Below are 22,842 nucleotides of genomic sequence, written 5' to 3' on the forward strand. Positions count from 1 at the left end.
GCTCACAACCATCTGTAATGGGATCTGATGTCCTCTTCTGGTGTGTCTGACGACAGCTACAGTGAACTCATATACATAAAATAAACAAATAATCTTTAAAAACGAAGAAGAAAAAAATTGGAGATCTCACACTAGTACCTTAACAATGCATCTGAAAGCTCTAGAACAGCAAGAATAAATCACACCCAAAAAGGAGTAGATGGCTTAAAAATAAACTCAGCGCTATAATCAATAAAATGGAAGAAACAACAAAAAACAATACAAGGAAGCGAAGAAACGAATTTGTGCCACTAACCAGAAAATCTAAAATTAATGCATAATTGTCTTGGTATATGCCACTTACCAAAGTTAAATCAAGACCAGATAAGCAGTTTGATCAGACCTATAAGCCTTAGAAGCAGGAAAAAAAAAAAAGCATAGGGCTTTTAGTGCAGAATTCAACCAGACTTTCAAAAAAAAAGTTAATGCCAATACTCAAATTATTTCACAAAATGGAAACAGAAGGAACATTGTCCTCCCCCCCCCTTTTTTTTTAATGAGGCCACAGTAGGTACAACCTTCAGGGCCTACCCTTTGTTATCTACTTTCCACCAAATAAGTCTCCTTCAGGTGCCACCGCCTTCTAAAAGTACCACAAGCTAGGGACCAGAAGCTCTGAACACTGAATACTATATATTCAAGATTCAAATCATAACAGAGATCAAGGTGTGATCTCTCACTAGTTTTAACTGTCAAGTGTATGTAAACAAGAATGAACTCAATGAGAGATTGTCTAGATTCTGCTGGTCTGTGGGCCGCATGACTGTGGAGGATTGTCTTGGTTAGTGAGAAGCTCTGCCCACTGTGGGTGGCACCATTCCCCTTTCAGGGGATCCTGGATTGTAGAAGAATAAAGAAAGGGAGCTGGGCTGATGAGATAGCTCAGCGGTTAAGAGCACTGATTGCTCTTCCGGAGGTCCTGAGTTCAAATCCCAGCAACCACATGGTGGCTCACAACCATCTGTAATGGGGTCTGGTGTCCTCTTCTGGTGTGTCTGAAGAAAGCAATGGTGGTATACTCATATGCATAAAATAAATTCTAAAAAAAAAAAGAAAGAAAGAAAGAAAGAAAGAAAGAAAGGGAGCCGAGCACTAGCATGCATGCAGTAATCCATCCATTTCTGCCTCTTGACTAAGGATGTGATGCTGTCTCTGGCTTCTGCTGCTGTGATTTCCCCACAATGATGAACTGTATTCTGAAACTGAAAAATATGTTCTTTCTCTTTTCAAGTTGCTTTTCTCAGGGTATTTCTTCACACAATGACCACAAAAGAAATTGATGCACAAAGTCATTGGGGGTGGGGGTGGGGGTGGGGGAGGCATGGCTAGAGGTCTGGAGAGATAGTTCAGTGGTTAAGAGGCACTTGCTGCTCTTGCAAAGGACCCATATTCTGTTCCCACAACCTTCATGCAGGATTCCTACTGTCTATAACTCAGATCCCAGAGGATTCACATCCTCTTCAGGCTTCTGCATGAGCCATGAACACACATAGCATGAGCCATATACACACAAAGTGCACATGCATACAGATAGGCAAAACATTCATACACATTAAATAAAATCTTTTATTAAAAATGGGCAGAGTGACTGGTATTTTACTACTGTGGGCCAGTGACCTTTTCCTGCGTGTGCTGGGAATAGATCCCAGGGCTTCATACATGCTCAGCGTGCAGTCTACCACTGGACTCTACACCAGAGCACCCCTGTGCTGCTACTGGAATTGTCAGATAGAACATTTTTCTTTCTTCTTTTTCTTTTCTTTTTTTTTTTTTTTTAAAGATTTATTTATTTTAGTTGTATAACTACACTGTAGCTGTCTTCAGACGCACCAGAAGAGGGCATCGGGTCCTGTTTACAGATGGTTGTGAGCCACCATGTGGTTGCTGGGAACTGAACCCAGGACCTCTGGAAGAGCAGCCAATACTCTTAACCACTGAGCCATCTCTCCAGCCCCCAGGACATCTCTTTAGCTCCACCACTAAATCCTAAATCCCTGAAGATGAGAGGTTCTTCCTCTATGGGATTATAATATACTATACACTTAAGAAAACGAAGTCTGGGGAGATGCCTCAGTGCTAAAAGTGCCTACGACACAAGCATGAAGACCTGGGTTCAGATCCCCAGAGACAACATAAAGCCTAATTATGATGGCTCTTCTTGGTGTCAGCTTGACTCTATTGGAATTAACCAAAATCAAAAAATGGAGGGTATGCCTGTGAAGAAATTGTTTTTGCTTAATTTGAAATAAGTAGATTCACTCTTAATCCTGATCTTTGAGACGGGGAGATGCATTTTTAATCTGGGCCATATTTCCTGCTAGAATCCCACATAAAGACACAGAAGGAAGAAACTTTTGCTCTTTGTCTGCTTGTTCTTGCCTTGTTAGCACGTTTATTACTTCGCTGGCATTAGAGGCCACTTCTTTGGGATTCTAGAATATACTGACGATCAGATGAGACATCCAGTCTTGTAGGCTGAGCGGCTACTGGATTCTTAAGATGTTCTATTTATAGCCAGCCATTGCTGGATTAGCTGGACTGCAGCCTATATAAGTCATTCTGTAAGTTTTGTTACTATGGATGTCCCTGGCTAATACTAACACACCTAACACAATACGTGTGTGTGTGTGTGTGTGTGTGTGTGTGTGTGTGTGTGTGTGTGTGTGTGATATCCTAGCCTTCCCATGATGAGTTGGGAAACAGAGGCAAGAGACTCTCTGGAAGTTCTCTAAGGCTCATAAGCCTGGTATGCTTAACATTGAACAACAAAAGGTCCTGTTTCAAAAGATGTAAAAGCAGGAAATAGCATCCAATGCCCTCTGACCTTCATATTAGCGCCATTGTACGTGTATGCCAACCCCCACTGCCCTATTAGGCATGTTAAAGGTGGGGCTTGGGAAGCTCACGTTATATATGCATTTATTTGTTGAGCTACATCTGAAACCTCAAATATTCCTTTAGATTACTATCCTAAGTATTATTATCCCTTTCTTCGTAAGCTATGGAGGTTGATGGGAAGGTCGACTGCAGTGCTATTTCCAGCCAGGTTTATTCCGAGGTCATCTCGACTCTTAAAGTGTTGCTCAGAATAGCACCTGTGAGGCTTCACTGCTGATTCCACAGCCTTGCTCTTTTCCGTTCCAAATTTAGGTCCTGCGTATCAAGGAACCAATTACATTCTTATATCCTGCCTGTATCATGCCTGTCATGACTCCTGCTAAGAGAGCTGCATGGGCACCAGCCAGCTTGACTTCTAGGGGAGCTTGGTCAAAACGCTCTGTCACTCAAAGCAGTTCTCTCCAATCACAGCAGATTCTTGGTAGCGGAGGCGGGCCCAGTCTGTAAAGTAACTGAAAAGCAAGATAGCAAAAGTGGAGGCACCTGCTCTACGGGAACCATCAGGTTAGACACCTGCAAGAAGAATATCCATAGCATCCTTAATTAGTCAATCACACACGGCCTTATTTTACATGCGCTTGTGTTTCAGGAAGATTCATGTATTGAGAAACGGTAGGTTCATTTGAATCACAGTCTGTGGCTCTAGCGCTCCTGCCCCAACTGAGCCTGTCTAATTCACACATAGATTCTCCTTCAGGCATAGTACAATGTTCTCCGCCCCAGGGACGTTCTGCCAGCTTCAGCACGATCCTTAAGGAAACCTTACCGCCATAGTACTCACACGAAAGCACAAAGGTCAAAAGAAAAACAACAACAACAAAAAAACAAAAAACCAAACCGTCACTAAGCATACTATGAAGAGACGCTTGCTTACAAGATGACTGCCAAACAAGAAGGCAGAATAGTGACTGTTCCATCCAGGAGTGCACACCCCCAGGCAGCCCAAGCATTTTGCTGCTCAGTGCCTATCTTTAAAGCACAGGAGGTACAGCGAGCATGGGTTCCGGACTGCAAATAAATTGTGGCACTAGGTGTTTTGTTTTTTTTTTTTTTTCAATTGTAGAGAGATTGAGAGAGGAGTGTATATGGAGCCAGGGTGGAAGAAGAGAGATTGGGACCGCTGAGACGGGCTCTCTGATAACGACCACAGAAGCCAGACAACCTGAGTTTGATCCCCTGGAACTCGCAATGGAAGGAAAAAAAAAATCTCCCAAAAGTTGCCTCCCAACATCCACAGGTGCATATACACATGCATCATGCACACAAAAGAACAATAATAAATAAAATAATTTAAAGAGAAAGGAGAATCCCTAAGACACATTTTGTTCAAACAATCTTATTATATCTAATTATATGATGGTTTATGGAATTTAAAGAATACATTTTTAAAAAATTAAAGATTGGGTTTGGTCGCCATGTGCTAGACAATACATAAGTATTGAAATACCATACTGAACCCCACTGATATATAATGCATATAAAATATATACAATCAATAAATATATAATATACTAATATAATCAAGGTAAGTTTAAGAAGTTGGGAGGCACTAGGGGAGTGTTACTTGACAATATAAGCTCTGACCATAAGAAATTACACATATTTGCTTGGAATTCACCTATGGATTCTAACACCTGAATCTTTTGAGCCAGGATCTCTACGAATTGGTGAATTGGTTTTTGACTGTTTGCTGTTTCTTTCCTGCTCAACCCTTCCTAGGCCAGCCTAGGTTCTCCTCTGCAAGAACACAGACAATGCTTGTCCCACTGAGAACTTGACTTCTGGGGTAGTTTGAAGAATGGGTCCTACAGGTTCATCTATTTGAATGCTTAGTCATCAGGGAGTCCTGCTGTTTGAGAAGGAAGAGAAGGATTTGGGGGGGGGGGGGGAAGGTGTCCTTGTTGGAGTGGGTGTGTCCTTGTTAGAGTGGGTGTGGCCTTGTTGGAGTAGGTGTGGCCTTGTGGGAGGAAGCCTGTCCAAGATTGAGCTTTGAGGTTTCAAAAGTCCACAGCAGGTCAGCACCTCTCTCTCCCTCCTCCTCTCCTTTCTCCTCCTTCCCTTCTTCCCCTTTCTCGCCTTCCTCCTTTCTCCTCTTCCCTGTCTCTCTCTTTCACACACACACACATCTACACATACACACCTGCTCCTGCTCCCCTACCTCTTTCTCTCCCTCAATTGCTCTTGCTCTCGCTCTTGCTCTGCTCGCAGATCAGGTTGTAGCTCTTAGCTCCGGCTCCAAGCACCCACATGACAGCCCATAACTATCTGCACCACTAGTAAGAAGGGATCAGATGTCCTCTTCTGGCCTCCATGGGAACTGTATGGAGGTTGTACACACACACACACACACACACACACACACACACACACACACTCAGGCAAAATACTCCTAAACTTAAAAAAAAAAAAACATATTAATTACCATGTTTCCCTTGATGTCATGAGCCCTGCTCAGCAATTAGACACAGGATTAAGTGTGTTCTTCCTGAGCAAACAAGAATCCATGGTGCCCTGACCATGGCCTCTGGCTCTTAAGGAAGTTAGTAATCTAGGAAGGCAAACACTAGGCTGCATAGGAATAAGGCAGGTAGATGTATAGAATGGTAAGTCCTCCAGATCTGAAAATCGCTCCTCTGTCCTGGGAGGATTTAGAATTAGAGATATACTTGAGAGTACCCACCCCATAGTTTTCAGTGTCTGCTCATATTTGGCATCTTAGATGCCTTGCTATACTTAAGAGAATGTGGCCATTTGGAGCAATAGATTGGCCCACTGACTCTAATTTAAAATACAAAGTTGAACAATTAAATTAGATTTGCTATTTTAAGTTAACCTTCTTAACAGGTTTAAGTGCATAAGAGAACATAGGCTTCAACATATTTATGCTTTAATTTATTAGATTTTATAAGAGTTATTTAAACACATGGGGGTAGCTTATTTGTTAAGTCAGATAACTGAAGCACAAAAAGGAAATTCAATACTTATCATATTCAATTTAAATATCCAGGGTAACTATGCTGAGAGTAATCTAATTTACAGAGAGGACTAGCCATTTTTCATAGATTTGCTAGTGTCAGACTGTACTAAACAGAATAGTATAATTAGAATTATAAATTTGAAAATTCAAAAATAGCTTTTGGCTGGATATGGTGGTTTGTGCCTGTAATCTCAACACTCCAGAGATTACATCTAGTGTTCAAGTGCTCCGAGCTATTGTAGCAAACTTCAGGCTGGCCCCTGACACAGTATGAGATTTTGTCTCAAGAGACAAGAGGTGTTTTGTTTTGTTTTAGCTTAAAAATATTACAGATTAGTTATCAAACTATGTAGTGGGTTGGTCTGATGCCATTTGTATTCAAATGCTAAACTCTGTACCCCAAATTCTTGTTGCTATAAGAGGATAAGATCCTTGTATGGCAGCTTTTGTTGTGTAAACCTTGTCCTCCAAAGTTATCCATGATTGGTTAATAGAGATGCCTACATCCTGTATCTGTGCAGAAGAGGGGTAGGAGGGACTTAGGTATGGTACCCAGGCTTGGAATCTGTGGCAGGGACCACGAGGAGGGAGAAGAGAGAGGAGGAAAAGGAAGGAGTCGCCATGGGTTAAGCGGATGGAGAACATGTAGTCATGAAGGTCGGCCTGTCAGAGTAGGAGTGGCCCAAGCAGAACAACAGAAGTGATATCACAGGGTTATTAACAAGGAAATAGACAAACTAGCATAGAAAGTAGATATGTGCCCAGCTCTGATGTTTTTAAGGCTTATTATAAACATGTAGGTTTGTGTCTTTTATTTGGGAACTGAATGATCAAAGGTGGAATAGAACACACCCCCCATAACATTTACCACAACAAAATTAATCATTTGCTAACATCTGGATCTGAAATTTCCCTAAAGGCCCACAGACCGAAGGCCTGATCTTCACCCTGGCACTACTGGGAGGTGGGGAGATGCACTTTAAGCAGCAGGGCCCAGGGGAGGGTTTTGGGGGTCACTGGAGTGTTATCTCGATGGTGACACTGAGCAGCTAGCTGCCCTTCCTCTTTCTCATTTTGCTCTCTCACTGGCCTGAGGCAAGCAGCACACTCTTTGACATGATTCTGCCATCACAGGCTGCTTTGCCACCAATGCAAAAGCAAGACCAACCCACCCATGGCTAAAACCTCCAGAACTATGAGCTGAAAGAATTGTTCCTTCTTTTTAACTTGATTGTTAGAGGCATTTTGTTATAGTACCGCAAAGCCGACTGACGTACAACGTGAAGATTGTCTTTCAGTGCACAAAAACTTCCCTGAAGGACACACCAAAAAAGGCCACTAATATAATAAAATAAAATACCATTAGACAAAGTTACTATAGTGCCCATTACACTGATGAGGACACTGAGGCTCATTAAGGGTAACTAAAGCTAGGTATGATGGTGCATGCCTTTAATGCCAGCATTTGAGAGGCAAAGGTGGGGAATTCTTTGTAAGTGCAAAGTTAGCCTGGTCTACATAGTGACTTCCAGGACAGCCAGGGCTACACAGTGAGACACAGAACTGGGGTAGGATTGGGTAGGTCAGAATATGACCTCAACTCTCTGATTCTGAAAGCTAACTGTTCCTTCTAACACAGTTCTGGATGACACCCCTGAGATTCGGTTCACATAAAGTGATCCTAAGTAGATAAAATTCAGAAATGGTCTGACATGTCTTCTTCTTGTTTTTCTCATGTCCCAACCAAAATTCAATCGCTGAATCAGTTGCCTGTCTCGTGACTGTCACCAAAACTCCTAACAGAAACAGCTTAAATGGTATCAGTCCATCTTAGAGAAGGCACGGAGGAGTTCATGGTAGCGGGAGTATGTGGCAGGGGCTCTTTGTATCACTGGATCAAGGAGCAGGGGGAGCTAGCAGGATCCAGAAGAGGGATACTGCCCTTGCCCCCTTCTGACTTTTAGATAGACCCCCACATCCCAAGGATTCAAAAACCTTGCAACAGCGCCACTCGCTGGGGAGCAATATTCAAACACAAGAGCCGAGGAAGGACATTTCAGATTCAAAGATAACCCTAATTACCAATGATTATCAAGAAGAGTCAGCCTTGAACAATGTGTGGATGTCCTTCAGGGCAACTTTGCTCTGACATCAGAGGCCACAGCTGCAGGAGTTTTAGGAAGCAGAAAGGCAAAGATAAACTAAGTCAATTGTCATATATCATGAAAGATGGCACACACGCCAAAAAAACTGACCACAAAGTCAAACATCAAACTTTCTGTGCCTATTTGTATTTCTGTAAAGTGTTAGGCCAGCAGAGAAAGTAATGAGTTTCACGGCGCCATCTTCGTGTGTGTGTGTGTGTGTGTGTGTGTGTTGTCCAACTTCATTCTTATTTGTCCCCACTCCACACTGCCTTCTCCATGACCCCTCCTCCCAACTTCTCTTCCCAAGTTAGTGCAGTGCCCTCCTTACCTCTCACCTCCCTTATGGTCTTTCCTTCTATCTCATAATCTTTCTAGTAATACACTCGTGTGCATACACACACACACACACACACACACACACACACACACACTACATTTTAAATGTAGGCTCTGTGTGCATTAGGGAAAATATGCAATATCTGTCTTTTTGACCAACCTACTTTGCTTAACCTAGTGATTTCTAGTTGCATGCACTTTCCTGCAATGCCATCATTTCATTTCTGTTTATGGATGCAAGAACGTTTGTTGTGCATGCACCACATGTTGATGGTCCATTCATTCGTTGGTGGGCTTCTAGGCTGGTTCCATTTTCTGGCTGTTGTGACTCGTGTAGAAAGACATGGGGACCTGCAAGTATCTCTGCAGCAGGCTGACACCTAATTACACATGGGGGGGGGGAGGGAGGTGGCATGGCCAGGTGCTTCTATGTTATGCTTTTTGAAGAACTCTTTATTGATCCCCACATAGATGCCCATATATGTTTCTCTGTGTTAGCCTTTCTGACAGGGGCAAGTCAGAATTTCAAAGCAGTTTTAAGATGCATTTACCTGTTGGTTAAGGATGTTGAACCCTTTCTCAGGTATATATTGGTCATCTGTATTTATTTTCTTTTAAGAACTGTCTATTTGGTTCATTAGTCTATTGACTGGAAGATTTGGGGGGTGGGTCGGGTATTTAACTTTGGGGTTCTTTGCATATTATAGCTATTAATCCCGTATTGCTGTGCGGTTGGTGAGTGGTTCCCCCTCCTGTAGGCTGTCTCTTTCCACTGTAGTAATTGTTTCCTTTGTCATGCAGGAGCTTCTTAATTTCATGGCCTCAAAGTTGCCAGTTCTTGAGATAAACTCCGGTGCTGCTGGATTCCTTTCCCCAGAGCCTCTGACAACGCCTTTGTCCTGAAGTGTTCCAGTTTTCTTTTTATCTTTGCTTCCCTCTAGCAGTTTCAAATGGATCCATAAGGTCATTGATCCATTTTTAAAGCTTTGGGAGCAGAGTAAGATCTATGGATCTAGTTTTGCCTTTCAACACGCAGACATCCAGTTTTATCAATTTTCCCAAAGGATTTAAGAGCCTCTATTTTCTCCAAAGTCAAACATTAAGTGATTTGAGCTGTGTGCATTTATTTCAGAATCTCCCATTCTATTCCATTGGTTGATGTGTCTGTTTCTGTGCCAGCACCATGCTAGGGTTTCGGGTTTTTTTTTTCGTTGTTGTTGTTGTTGCTGTTGTCGTTGTTGTTGTTGTTGTTGTTGTTGTTGTTGTTGTTGTTGCTGTTGTTGTTGTTGCTGTTGTCGTTGTTGTTGTTGTTGTTGTTGCTGTTGTTGTTGTTGCTGTTGTTGTTGTCGTTGTTGTTGTTGTTGTTGTTTTATGGCTCTATGATACACTTTGAGATGAGGTATATGTTATTTTGTTACCATTAGTACTGCTTATTCTGAAAGAGAGTTATTTTACTTATTTTTGGTCTTTGGTACTTCAATACAAATTTTGTTTTTGTTTTATTTTCAGTTTTGTGATGACCATTTTGATTTAGAGGTTACTTCTTAACTGATTATTGTTGATAATAGAAATCTTTTTTTTTTTTTTTTTTTTTTTTTTGCCATCAAGTCACCTTGTTGAATTCGGTCTTCAAGTTGGATGACTTTCTTGCAGATGTTTTAAAATTATGGTTGTATCACCCTCAAATACTTTTATTTGAGTGTTTTATTTCTTTTTGACACTTTTATTTCTTTTGTTTCGGTTTCCCCCAGTTCCCCTTCTTCTTTGCCTCCCTCCCTCTCTCCCTCCCTTTTCTTCTGTATGAGCACTGACTGATTCTGTTTTAATTTGGGTACCCTGGGAAGCACCTCTGAGCTGGAACTCAGCCTCCAAGAGGTCTTTAAAGAATGTTCTGGAGTTCGTAAGAGGAGGTAGTAAGGAAGTAAGACTGAGACGTTAAGCCAGGGCTCAACCTTAGCAGAGAGCACACATGATTCCACAACTCTTTAGATATGTCCATCTTGAGGCAAATGGGCTAGACCTTTGTCCTCCAGCCTTGACCTGTCATTAGACCTCCCTGGACATGACTCTGACTTAGCTTTCCTCTTTAGCCAAGGCAATCCCCACAGAGCCTGACTGTTCTGGGCTGTCTGCCAGTAGCACTGCAAAGAGCAGGGGACTTGTCCTTCATTTCTGAGCAGAGATCTGGGCCAAGAATTCCAAGCCTGTTCTAATTTGCTTTCTTTTGTTACGATAAAACACTATGGCCAAAAGCAATGTGGGAATGGAAGGGTTTATTTGATTTACACTTTTAGGTCACAGTTCATCATTTAGGGACGCTGAGGCGGGAACACAAGACAGGAATGGAAAGCAGATCTACTTGCCGTTTCCTGAGGTACTGCATCCAGTCAGGGAACTCATTCACAGCCGGCTCATGGGCTCATGACCAGCTAGCCTCCTTATAGATTCAAGAAGCACCTGCCCAGGGAATGATGCCACCCACAGTGGACAGGGCACTTGTACATTAATTAAAAATTGAAACATTTCCTCACAGACCAATAAAAATAATCACTCAATCTAGACATCTTTTCCCCAGGGAATATTAGGCTGGGTCAAGTTGACTATCTTAACTGTAGCAATTCCATGCTTGCTTTTGTAGGATAAATACTAAAATTGTAACAATACAGAATAGATGGGTGTGGCTCCCTAGGCAAGGATGATAGTCTAATTTAGGAAGTGTTTCATAGTTCTATACCTTTAAACTAAGGTTACTCTCAACCCCAATCAGAAAATCTATTTTCCTAGGATGAGAGTGAATACAGAGAAGACTCGTGACTGCCCAAGATGCTGAGAATAAGTGATAGACAATGGTTCACCCCTAAACAAGACATTTACAGCATACCTTCTAAGGCTCAGCCATCTCTCTAGTCCCAATACCCTACTTGACAACACAGTCCACTGTCCAGTGTAGTTTCCTTGTGATTGATTACACAGCTGTCTGGGAGTTGTGCTGTGTGTGCATGTGTGTATGTGTGTGTGTGCTCTTGCACTTGCACACTTGTGTATGTGGATGCATGCCTCAGGCAGGTGCTGAGGCCAAACAAGGACATCAGGAGTCTGCTCTGTCACTCTGCAGCTAATTCCCCTGAGACAGTCTCTCACTAAATCTGGAGCTAGGCTGGCAGCTAGCAACCCCCAGTGGTCTCCTGTCTCTTCCCTACACCTCCAGCACAGGGGTTACAGAGCCCACATCATGCCCAGCTTTTAACATGGTTTCTGGGAATGTGAACTCAGGTTCTCATGCTTGCTGAGCCATCTCCCCAGCCCTGACACTCTGAATTCTAAAGATGCAAATCATGAGATTAAAAAAAATGAATGTCTCAGAATTCAGTGTTCAGAAATATGAAGCAAAATTCTACTTCTTCCTGCTTCTGGGTTGAAACTTGCAAAACATTTCTGTCATAAGACCATGTGCATAGACAAACATGCAGTAGAATGAACTGTCTCAATGAGTCCTACTCATCTCAATGAGTAGAACAGGGAGAATTTCACAGGACTCAGAACATCCCACTATGGATGTAAACCCACAGCACAATTCAGGGCAAACAACTCTGTAAGGGGAACAGACTCAAGTCTACAACTTAGATAGTGATTGCTGACTGAAATGACCAAACTTTTTCCATAAGTGAGAAGAGTTCTCAACCTAGCCTCAGGATTTCATTTAAGGAACCAATTTTAAGGCAAGCAGGTCCAATGAGAGAGAAAGAAAGAGTGATACTTATGAGTTACAAAGTTGCTTTCTCTGAGCTGTCCTGTTAACTACTAGCATGGTAGTATGAGGTCATTTTCTGCTGCTATAACAAAATGCCCAAGGCTGGGACATTTTGGTGGTGAATAAAGAAAAGAGGGTTCTGTAGCTCACAGTTCTGGAGATTCAAGGGTGTGGCGCTGGCATCAGCCAGGCTCTGGTGAGGATGATACCATGGAGGGAAGGACAAAATACAGGAAGATTGCATGGTACGACAGGAAGCTAGAGAGTGATGATGGCAAGTTTCCCTTTTATAAGAATTCTTTCATAATAACTAACCAGCAACCCATGAACCTTCATTCCTTTCAGCACCTCTAATGATCCAATGGCCTACTGAGCCCACCTTGCAAAGGCCCTCCCAGCTTTGAATATCACCATGCAGGGGTCGCAATCCTTCAACACATGAACACATCCAACCCCGCGCAAGTGTCCATTTACATGGAAAGTGCCTGCCGCTAGCCAACTGTGCAGTTCCTAGCTTAGTTCAGGCCTCACCAGTGAGCACTGGGATTACTGAGGTCACCACACCCACCAGGTTTTTATGAAGGTTCTGGGGATCCAAATTCTGGTCCTTGTGGTATCATGACAAGCGCTTATTCCTCGAGTCATCTCCCAGCCCAGCACCATCTCTTATATTTTTGGTTGTGAGCCTAGCCTTTAATGGCTGAGCCATCTCTCCAGCCCTTTGTTTTTGTTTTGTTTTGTTTTGTTTTGTTTTGTTTTGTTTTGTTTTTCGAGACAGGGTTTCTCTGCGTAGCGCTGGCTGTCCTGGAACTCACGCTGTAGACCAGGCTAGCCTCGAACTCAGAAATTCACCTGCCTCTGCCTCCCAAGTGCTGGGATTAAAGGCATGCGACACCACCACCAGGCAGCCAGCACTATCTCTTAAAGTATTTCTTTGGAGTTGTATGGTCCACAAGGCTGGGCATGGTGATATATAACATAATCCCAGCACCTGAGAAGCTCAGGCTAGCAGCTTAGTAGGAGTTTGAGGCTAGTCTTTCTACCACATCGAGTCTCTGTATTACTATACAACACCAAAAGTGATCACATGCCTTCCTCTATAACAGTGGCTCTCAACCTGTGGGTCATGATCCCTTTGGGTGACTGATACCTCTCTTTTGCTGTAAGTTTAGCATAAATGAAAGTCCGCTTCTTGTTCTGCTTTCTGCAGGTCTCATTCCTTGTCACCAGTGTTTATGGTGACATTAGCGCCACTCCATGTTTGCTTCTGTTTCTGCTGGTTCATTTCACCGCATCTAAGAACTTCAAATAAACTACAATCTGATTTGATTTCTCCATCTTGAACAAGTCTCTGTGATTTGTCCGGGGCTAGTGTAAGAAACATCATGGGTGCCGGGCGGTGGTGGCGCACGCGTTTAATCCCAGCACTTGGGAGGCAGAGGCAGGCGGATTTCTGAGTTCGAAGCCAGCCTGGTCTACAGAGTGAGTTCCAGGACAGCCAGGGCTACACAGAGAAACCCGAAACATCATGGAACAAGAAGGCCAGAATGACAAAGGCCCTGAGTGGCGCGTGTTTGGTGAACTGTATAACCTATCCAGGAATCTTTGAATAGATGGTCCACTGAGTCCCTTCCTGGAACCTTCTTCTGAGTGGTAAGGAGTCTGGCTTGTTCATTAGCCCAGTCTCCAAGTTCTGTTCTTTCCACCCTAAATCATTCATAACTCATGTTGTGGCACAATCCTATAATTCCAGCATCCAGGAAGCCAAGGCAGGAGAATAGGAGTTCAGGACCAGCCTCCAACACATGAGTTCCAGGCTAATCTGGTTTCATAAAACTGTCTCAAAAAACAAAACAAAGCAACAAAACAAAGCAACAAAACAATAATAACAGCAGCAGCAACAAGCAAGCATTCTTAATGTCAATAGCTTGAGACAAAAGGAAAAGGCCATTTGCTGTACATGGATCACACATGCCAGGAAATTCATCAAGAGTATTGCTGGACTCACAGCTCCAGAGACTGGGAAATCCAAAGATGTGACATTAGCATCTGCTGAGGACCTTCCTTCCTGTGTGTTCTTCTCTCTACTGAGTCTCAAGATAGTGATGGCATCAAACATCCAGGAGACTTACGGTCTTGTGGACTGAGAAAGTGTCAGGTTCTTGGGCTCTCCAGTGTGAGGCAGCCATTGTTGGACTACTTAGACTGTGTTACACAAGCCAATCTCACACCTCCCCTTCCACACACACCATCAGCTCTATTCCTCTGAAGAACATAACTAACACAGAGTCCTATGACCACGTCTAACTCCAGAGGGAATGGGAGAAGTACCAGGATCTATGTGGAAAAGAAAGGAAGAAAAAGGGAGAGATGGAGGGAAGGAAGGAGGGAAGGGAGAGAGAGAGAGAGAGAGAGAGAGAGAGAGAGAGAGAGAGAAAGAGAGAGTCTGGAATTCATATGAGTTCCTACATGGATACGTGGGATATTTCTCATAACCCTACATTAGTTCATAGAGCTACGGGTGAGTATTCTTTGTTGCAGCGAAGACACAGAGTTCAACACTGTTTCATTCCTAACCTTTGTTTTCCTTTAAAGACAGAAGTTATGAGACTATGTGGTCACATGAAGAGGTGAAAATAGAAGTTACTTTATTACGGCATTTCCTTCAGTGGTGTAACCGCAGGTAAGATGTTCCCTGTATCTGTAGATAACTCTTCTCACATACTCATATAAATAACCATAATTGTACTCATCGAGTCTCACAAAAAGTGGAAGGGAGCTTCGCTGGGAATAGAAAAGGGGCCATTGAAACTAGGATGAAATAAGAGAGGGTAATGGATCGTGAGTATAACCAGCATATATCCATCTCAAAATAAAACCCATTATTATGCATAATTAATGTATATTAAACTAATACATATAATTAATATATGTTAAACTATTTTGTATAATTAAATATATGATGCTGTACTATAGCAGTGCCATTCAATTCCTTGAACTCCTGAGCAATACACTAAATGCCTGTAAAATGACACGTTACCTGAGAAAAAGGAATCTTGCCCAACATTTAAAAATCAACAAGTGAACTACCTTTTAATAGTTGATGTAGAATCAGATAACACAACGATGAGCTGAGCTGGGCATGTGAGGTTGGCTGGGGTATTAAAAAAAAAAAGTAGGAATGAAAAGGAAAAACAAAAAACAAAGAGCAAAAATCATATTAGGTATTTCAATGTTACTTTTTTGGTCAATGTTAGAGCAAATTGAATGTCTAATTATGCTGGTTAAGACTGACCTCCTTATGAATTCAGCTATTATTTCTCATTCTCTTTTGACTTCTTGGAATGTTAGGTAAGTAAATAAGAGAAAGGTACCACTCAACTGTCACATAAGTAGATTTCACATTGGGTTAGTCTGTTGGACCTTGGTCAGAAGGTCAGTCCAAACCAATAGCTTGCTATAAAAAATGTATATTTACTAGGCTGAAGAATGATTTGTCATAAGCATTAACTTCAAATGATCTACATCATGGAAGCCATGTTGATTTGAAAACAAAGACAGAAATGCCAAAGTTGTCAAGAGACTTGTACTCAATGGCAAGAGTTCTGACTTGTCTTAACACCACAAGAATGTTTCGGAGAGTATAGGGCACTATCAGGTGGGCAGGAGAGGGACTTTTCTCTTGGGAAGAAGGGATACTTTCCTGAGTACTCATTAATGGGATGTAAAAAGGGAAGCCAGTCATCAGTCATCCTGAGGTGGATCAGGTTTTGGAAAGAGTGTGGATCAAAATTGAACCCTTTAAAATCACCTAAGTCCTTTCCTTTGAGTGTTTTTGCATAACCCCCAGTGTGAATTGAAGACTGCTGTGTTACATTTTACCACCTGAGTCCATGGCAACACAGATACCAGAAATATGTTTCATGTAATAGAAGGTCTGAGAGCGAGGCTCGGGCTGATCTTCCTCCTGGCGAGGGCCTTTTCTGGCTTGCAGATGACCACTTTCTCTGAGTCCTCATGTGGGGAGGGGGAGGAGAGAGAGAGAGAGAGAAGAGGGAGAGAGAGAGAGAGAGAGAGAGAGAGAGAGAGAGAGAGAGAGGTGTGAACTCTCTTGTGTCTCTTCTTATAATCTTATAAGACAGTGGTCCTCAACCTATAGGTCTCAAACCCTTTAGGGTTGATCAACCCTTTCACAGAGGTCATCTAAGACTATTGGAAAAGACAGATACTTACATGATTCATAACAGTAGCAAAACTGTAGTTATGAAGCAGCAACTAAAGTAATTTTATGGTTGGGGGGGTCACTGCAATATGAGGAACTGTATAAAAGGGTCGTTGCATTAGGAAGGTTGGGAACTATCGTCATAAGACCACCATTTCTATGAATTCAGAGTACTACCCTTACAATCTCATTTGATTTTAATTACTTCCTGTCTCCATATAAAGCCACTGTAGGAGTTAAGACTTCAGCATATGAATTTGGGGACTACAGGGGGTGGAAGCACAAATACTGAGTCTGTGATATCTTGCCATGTACTTATTTTAGGACGTTTTTCCAGCTTGTAGATAGATTGCTCAACAAGGAGAAACTTGGCTGAGGACCTGTTGGCATGTCATCAGTGACCTTGGTAAGGAACACCAAGCTTTGTCTGTGGTCTGAAACAGAAGTCCAGGATCTGAGGGCTTGACCTACTGCCTGGGTGCCCTGGTGTTGAGGGAATATCTGACCTACCCTTGAGAGTCTGCGGTTTCCATCTGAGTGGATTCCTTGACGCAGACAAACTTTCCCCTCACACACTTAGAAGCATCAGTGACTGCTCACGGCCAATTTCAAAACCCTTTGACCTCAATGGGATCTTGCAATGCTTTCTTAAATTTCCATTCTCTTAAGAGCATGGTGGTTCTACAGATAGTGAGATGGTGGATAGTTGTATTCTGGAAGCTTCTGATGGCCTTCTGTCACAAGTCAGTCCTCGAGTTGAAGGTCAGGCTGGTTGCTTGGAGGACACACTGGGGATCGAAGCTGAGCTTTGACATTTGAGGCAATTTCCACATCTATTCTTAGAAACCTTCCCAAAAGGATCTACTGAGATAATAACACAAAAACACACAGACAGACAGACACACACACACACTCACACACACACACACACACACACACACACACACACACACACAACCTCAACTTGGACTGGAGTTAGAATCACCACAGCCACGGCTCTGGGCAGATCTGTGAAGTTATTTCCAGAAAGGTTTAACCAAAGAGGAAAGACTAACTCCCCATGGGCTGGGCTCCTAGACTGAATGAAAAGGAGAAAAAAACAAAACAAAACAAAACAAAACAAAACAAAACAAAACAAAACAAAAAACAACCCTGAACACCATCATTCACTGCTCTCTGCTTTTTGACTGGATAAAATGGAACTAGCTGCCTCCACCCTTTGCCCTTGAGGAAGCTATTTTATAAGTGCTGTCTCTTTTGTCACCATGTCAAGGCCTTTACCGGGTGGAAGGTGCTGTTCTTGAGGGGGCCAGCTGGAGAGTGGAATGCACGTGAAGGTTCATGCTTGACCTTTAACGTGTTTATGTGTTTTCACGCGGCTTACTCATCTGAACCCCTTTCCTATAAATTACGTTGACAGTGACACATCTCTATAGCTGCATTTGTTAAAGGCCGTAGTCCCGGAACAGCAAGAAGGAACAAACTAACTGTTAATGACATTCCCATTGCCACAATGCTTTCTCCACTGTGATGGATTGATTGCTCAAACCGGGAGTCAAAGCTGACCCTTCCCATTAAGTTGTTTTCATTAGGTATTCTGTCACATCTTATTTATGCATCGACTTACTGTGTGCACGGGTGCGTGCGTGTGTGCATGTAGCATAGCATATGTGATGTGAGGTCAGATCAGAGGACAATTTCCAGGAGTCAGTCTTTCCTTCCACTGTATGTATTCTGGGTATCCAACACAGGTTGGCAGCCTTGGTGGCAAACACCTCCAGACACTGAGCCAAAAGACATCTTCCTGGGAAAATATCAACATTTGCCAGTGTTCATATATTTCCTTATTTTCTTTGTTTCAAGAGAGGAAACAGCCTGGCTTTTCTTCCCAAATCACATATAACCTTTACTCTTTTGGGTGACATATACTCACTGTTTTTATATGCTTTTTTAATTTACTTTTTCTGTATGTCTATTTTGCCTGCACATATGTGTGTGTGCCACAAGTATGGTCGATATCCACAGAAGCCAGAAAAGGGAATCCCAGTTTCTGGGAACAGTGTTACAGATGGTTGTGGCCCGCTATGTAGGTGCTGGGAATCGAACCCTAGTCCTCTGAAAGAGCAGCCAGGGTTGTTAACCACCCAGCCATTACCCCAGCCCCAAATAAATTCTTTTAGTGTATTTACATAGTTATGATTCACTGTGGTGAAAGAAAGAAAGAAAGAAAGAAAGAAAGAAAGAAAGAAAGAAAGAAAGAGAGAGAGAAAGAGAGGGAGGGAGGGAAAGAGAGAGAAGGAAGGAAGGAAGGAAGGAAGGACAAACAGACAGACCCCCTTTTATCCCAGCACTAGGGAGGTGCTCTGGAGGTGGGTGGATCTCTGGGTTTGAGTCTATCCTGGTCCACAGAGTGAGTTCCAGGACAGCCAGCGCTACACAGTGAAACCCTGTTTCCAAAACAAAACAATTCACTGTGGCTCCTGTCCTGACTCAGACCACCATCTTTATATGGAAACGTGGTGATTAACTTGATCATGCACACAGCCCCACCATACAGAAAAGGAGAATCCCTGTTTAAGTGAGTGATAGTGTGCTGGCTGGTTTTATCAACTTGACACAAACCTAGACATACCTGAGAAGAGGGAATCTTCATTTAGAAAAGGCCTCCATAAAATTAGCCCGTAGGCAAGATTAACCAACTAAGTGCCACCCCTGGAAGTGTGGTCCTGGGTGCTACAAGAAGGTATGTTGAAAAAATTATTTTGAAAGTCAACAGTAACTTTCTATTTGAAGAAATAAAATAGCCCATTACTCTGAAACATGATCGGTTGGTAGAAATGGATGTTCAGAATGTGCGCACAAAGCGCTGGGCCTGTAAGCTCTAGTGACTTTGTGCTGTTATTTTGCTCATGGAGATGTTTCCAGCTCGTTCTCCTCAGCTATTCTCTAGTTAGCAAGAGAGGCAAACTGGCTGCTCCTCATGCCCCACCCCACACGAGGCATCCGTATCCTGCCCTGCTCAGGAGAGACACCTGCGATCTGGACGGGACTGTGAATGGCTAGCGGGGTATGTCTACACTTCCCCAAAGAGTCTCCACAACCTAGAAACCCTTTACTATACAACCCCAGAGAGGTGCCTTGTGCTTTCTGTGAGTTCACGGGCCTCCTGAGCCTACTTCCATAATGAAGATTTTAATCTGGCAGAAATGACTAAGTAACTCTTTGTCTTTTCTCATTTAGAGCCGTTGCTTTCTCTATCTCTGTCTTTATCTCTGTCTCCTTCTCTTTCTCCCTCTCTTGCCCTATACTTTGTAGTTCCAGGGGGGAACAAACACATCCCCATGAGGTAGCCATTTCATACAATTCACCTTGGCTCACCTGCGTCTTTGGATCTGCTGTTGTTTTACTCGGTTTTAGTTTTCTGAATGAGGACATCAGATATAATCCAATCTGCTCTCAACTTTGCTGTGCAGCCAAAAGTGGTCTTGAACTCCTGCTTATTTGCTCTCAGCCTCCAAAGTGCTGGCATTACACACACACACACACACACACACACACACACACACACACATGTTGCGGCCCAAGCTACCCCATGTGTGGGGGCCAAAATGTCTCAGACCGCTCTGTCAGTGTTGGAACCTGCACTGCCAAAAGCCTTGGGGGCTAAATTGTTAGAGCCCGCACTGCCCCAAACTGCTCTGGTCTGCGGGTCGGGGTTCAGCAAGAGAGAGAGTGAGGACAGACTCGAAGAATGGAGACCAGACAGAGTGTGATTCAATCCTGTTTATTCTTCAGTCTCTCTTCCTAGTCTAAGTCCCAAGTCTTGAGTTCCTAGTCCCTAGTTCTTAGTCCCTACTGCCTTCAAGTTCCAAGTTGTTAGTCTCCTTCCCAGTCACTAGTCTTTTCCCAAGTGCTTGTCTCAAGTACAAGTATCTACTCTTCCAAGTACAAGTGCCTAATCCTAGTTGCCTGTCTCGAGTCTCAAGTGCCTACTACCTAATTCCAAGTTCTTCCTCCAAGTGCCAAGTGCCTAATACCTATTAATAATTTCTTCTGTCTGCCTCTCACCTTTTATTTGTCTCACTTCTAAGCCACGCCTTTAAGTCACTCCTTTAAGTCATGCCCTTAGGTCTTGTCTCTAAATCTGATCTCTAAGTCATGCCCTTAAGTCACACACCTTTAAGTCTCACACACCCAAGGGAAAATCCTGGGTATCTAAAACAAGATGTTATCAGAGTGTGCTCAGCTGTGTAGGCTATTGTAATCAAGTCTCTTGTCAGGGTATATGGCTCAAGATGGCTGCAAGGATGATAGCTGCCTTCTGTTGGCTCACCACACATACACACCCCACAGACCCTCCCCTACAGACATAAACACACACACATACACACACACCCTACAGACCTTCCCCTACAGACACAAACACACATATACACACCCCACTAGACCCTCCCCTACAGACATAAACACATACACACACACCCCACAGACCTCCCCTACAGACATAAACACACATACACACACATACCCTCCCCCCCAGACATAAACACATACACACATACAGACACACTTGCACATGCATACACAACAGACAAACAAACAAACAAAAAACAAAGTTGGATCACAGGTATCAGTGGTTCCCACTATTTGGGAATCTGAGACAGAAGGATCACTTGAACACAAATGTCTGGGGTCAGGCTGAACAACATAGTAAGACCCTGTCTCCAAACAAAGCAAAAACTGCTAATAAAATTCGAATCCCATATTACTTCAAACAAACCATGTCCAGGTCTACGAAGTCATTTCCAGTCAGGAAGTCAAGCAGAAATGAAGGATCTGAGGTAATGAAGTTCTCAAGTTCACACTGGGTTAACATTATTTTGTTCACATAGTTGCAAGAGACTGTTGATGTCTGCCAACTGTAACCCAGGAAGGATCTTTAACCATCTAATCCAAATCCATCTGACTGTTACTCTGTGAATCACAGCAGCGAGATCATATGTTCTTGTTGAATGTATTCACACCTTATGGTCTGAGAACACGGGGATTATTTGACACATTTAAATAAAATGTTTCTAACTTAAAAAACAAAAGGCCCAGATCATGATAGCTTCTGCAGGCTTTTAGGATATTAAAGAAATTAAACAGACTTCTTACCTTTCCTAGTCACTGTTCTATTGCTATGAGGAGACACCATTGGTGCCTACCTTGGTAGGCAACTCCTATAAAATATAACATTTAATTGGAGGCTGGCTTACAGGTTCAGCCAGGTTCTCCACTATCACAGCAGAGAGCATGACAGCATGCAGGCAGGCATAGTGTTGGAGAAGCTGAGAGGTACATCTGATCCTTAGGCAGAGAGAGGGAAGAGGAGAGGGCAGGGGGAGGGGGAGAGAAGAGAAAGAGGCAAAGAGAGAGATACAGAGAGAGAGAGAGAGAGAGAGAGAGAGAGAGAGAGAGAGAGAGAGAGAGACACTTGGCACAGGCTTTGGAAACTTCAAACTCCACTCCCAGTGACACACCTCTTCCGACAGGGCCACACCTCCTAATCCTTTCCAAAGAGTGCCACTCCCCATGACTAAACATTCAAATATATGAGCCTATGGGGATTATTCTCATTCAAACCGCCACATTACTTATACCATAAAAACTGAAATGAAATGCAATAAAATTGCAACATGAAGTCCTCTGTTTAATCTCTGTTGTAGTAAATTTCCAACCCAAGAAGGCCCGATCAATAAAAACACAACTCAAATGATATAAGTACAAACTGCATGCCTAGACTGAGAGAATTACCGTTACACTACTCTATCCTCACCCATGAGATCACTTATCACTTTTGGTTTTTTCCAGGCCATGTGCTTCTCCTCCACTGTCCTTCTACCTCCTCCCTCATCCTCCTCTTCCTCTCTCTCCCCAAACTCTTCTCTCCACCTCCCCTTCTACTGCCCAATCACAGGCTCTAGCCTTTATTCTACAAATTAAGGTGGACAGAAGGTTCGCAAGTCACCTGTATACTGATTCACTCCTCATCTGCAGCCCCTTCCAGGAAAGAGGAATTAGCATCAAAATACAAACCCAGGGCTCTCCACAACAGATCTGTACTGTAGCAAGCAAACAAATAATGAGGGCAACTGCAAAGACAGTAGAAAGAAAAAGGACGGGTTGGAGAGATGGCTCAGTGGTTAAAAGCACTTGTGGCACAACCATGATGACCTTTGTTTTGACCTAGAACCAACCCAACAACTGGGTGTGGTCTCACGCAGTCCTGTAACCCCAAGTAGGGGACAGAGACAATAGGATCACTAGGGCTTGTTGGTCACCAACCTAGCCATAAACTGAGAGCCCAGGTTCATGGAGAGACCTTGTTTCAAAGGAATACAGTGGTGCTAATACAGGGAGAAACCTGATGCCTGCCCTGCCATCTACATACACACACACACACACACACACACACACACACACACACACA

The 22,842-nt window shown here is 43.1% G+C and overlaps 1 protein-coding gene and 1 non-coding gene across 2 annotated transcripts in view; one reads left to right on the forward strand and one right to left on the reverse strand.

The window, feature by feature from the left end:
* The window catches only part of Gmpr (guanosine monophosphate reductase), an 84,663-nt gene that overhangs the window by 46,207 nt on the left and 15,614 nt on the right, over positions 1 to 22,842 (reverse strand). The gene's annotated exons all lie outside the window — the stretch shown is intronic.
* Positions 11,020 to 11,127, forward strand: LOC117714503 (U6 spliceosomal RNA). The gene has a single exon (XR_004607572.1). It is a non-coding gene; the product is annotated as a U6 spliceosomal RNA (small nuclear RNA).

The sequence above is a fragment of the Arvicanthis niloticus genome, chromosome 8 (genome assembly GCF_011762505.2).
Source record: "Arvicanthis niloticus isolate mArvNil1 chromosome 8, mArvNil1.pat.X, whole genome shotgun sequence".
Lineage (NCBI taxonomy): Eukaryota > Metazoa > Chordata > Mammalia > Rodentia > Muridae > Arvicanthis > Arvicanthis niloticus.